The 1,606-nt window shown below is 38.6% G+C and overlaps 1 non-coding gene across 1 annotated transcript; it reads left to right on the top strand.

The window, feature by feature from the left end:
* The first annotated feature begins 583 nt into the window (after window positions 1-583).
* Window positions 584-690, top strand: LOC114699425. The gene has a single exon (XR_003735528.1). It is a non-coding gene; the product is annotated as a U6 spliceosomal RNA (small nuclear RNA).
* Window positions 691-1,606: the final 916 nt, after the last annotated feature.

Below are 1,606 nucleotides of genomic sequence, written 5' to 3'. Positions count from 1 at the left end.
AACCATTTTCTTAACAGGCAGAAGTATTCACACTGACTGTTATCCATTATTATGTGATAAAATGATGTAGTTGGGCCTTGGTACATAATAAGCATATCTATGTGGTGGTATTGTCTTCCCTGAAATATTGTGTACCCTAATAAACTTATCTGGGGTCTGAGATAGAACAGCTACAATATTAAACATAGAGGATAGGCAGTGGTAGTACATGCCTGCCTTTGAATCTAGCATTCCAGAGGCAGAAATCCATGTGTTCAAGGATACAGCCAAGCATGGTGATTCATGCATTTAATCCCAGAAAGCAAGCCTTTAATCCCAGGGAGTGATGGTAGAAAGCAGAAAGGTATATAAGGCATGAAGATCAGAAACTAGAAGCATTTGTCTGGTTAAGCTTTCGGGCTTCTAGCAGCAGTTCAACTGAGATTCATTCTGGATGAGGACTCAGAGGCTTCCAGTCTGAGGAAACAAGACCAGCTGAGGAAATGGCAAGGTGAGGTAGCTGTGGCTTGTTCTGCTTCTCAGATCTTCCAGCATTCACCCAATAACTGGCCTCAGTTTTGATTTTATTAATAAGAACTTTGAAGTGCTCGCTTCGGCAGCACATATACTAAAATTGGAACGATACAGAGAAGATTAGCATGGCACCTGCGCAAGGATGACACGCAAATTCGTGAAGCGTTCCATATTTTTCTGAAAATGCTTTAGCTTTATGTGGGAATAGGTATAAACCTCATTTTTATGCTGTATTTTATATCTTAGTTGTGTTTGAAAATGTTTTGATCTTTGGAAACATCAAAATAAATAATGGCATTTGTGGTTAAAAAAAAAGAATTTTGAAGATTAATGCTACATATCTAGGAGTAGCAAAGATTAAAATAGTTTGCAGAGTTTATTTTTTTTATCCCTAGGTATCTTATAAAGTGCACTGTGGTCTTCTGCCAGCGGGATCTTCAGCAGAGACCCTAGAAGGGGGAATGGCAAATGAAGGGACAAGAGACACAAAGAATTGACATCAAGACAGTATTCTCATCAAGCTGCAGAATTTTATTTTTCTCAGGTGGGTTTTATAGTAAGCAGACCAGAAAACTTTCTTTGGGAAAAGATCAGGGACTGTTGAGTTGCCAAGCAACCCAACCAAGCAACCTAACCATAAAACATTGTTACTAGTGGTCACTGTAGCAGAAAGATAAGGAAATATTAAGTTATTTTCTAATAACTCAGGACTTGTCCAGGCATGTCAAAAGTTTCTGATTAGTTGCTCATTACTGGACAACAGAAACTTAACTCGGGCAGGCAATATGGCATGGCTCTTGAAATTGCCCTCGGCACTGTGGTGTACCACTTAAGCTGTATACCAGGATTAAAATGTAGACTGTAACTAACTTGTATATGTGGCATAGAATTTCATTTCATATTTTTAGAGAATTCTAAAGTGCAAATATGTAGTTGGAAGTTTTCTTGTACCCTGGCCAGCAGTTGAGACAAATCTTTCCCACTCGCATGCCCTAAGTAAGCACACAGAAGCTTATATTAATTATAACTGCTTGGCCATTAGCTCAGGCTTATTCCTGACTAGCTCTTACACTTAACCCATAATTCTTATCTA

This window comes from Peromyscus leucopus, chromosome 2 (assembly GCF_004664715.2).
Source record: "Peromyscus leucopus breed LL Stock chromosome 2, UCI_PerLeu_2.1, whole genome shotgun sequence".
NCBI classification, from domain to species: Eukaryota; Metazoa; Chordata; class Mammalia; order Rodentia; family Cricetidae; genus Peromyscus; species Peromyscus leucopus.
The sequence above is the reverse complement of the archived record's forward strand: the minus strand, read 5'-3'. Positions and strand labels throughout refer to the sequence as shown.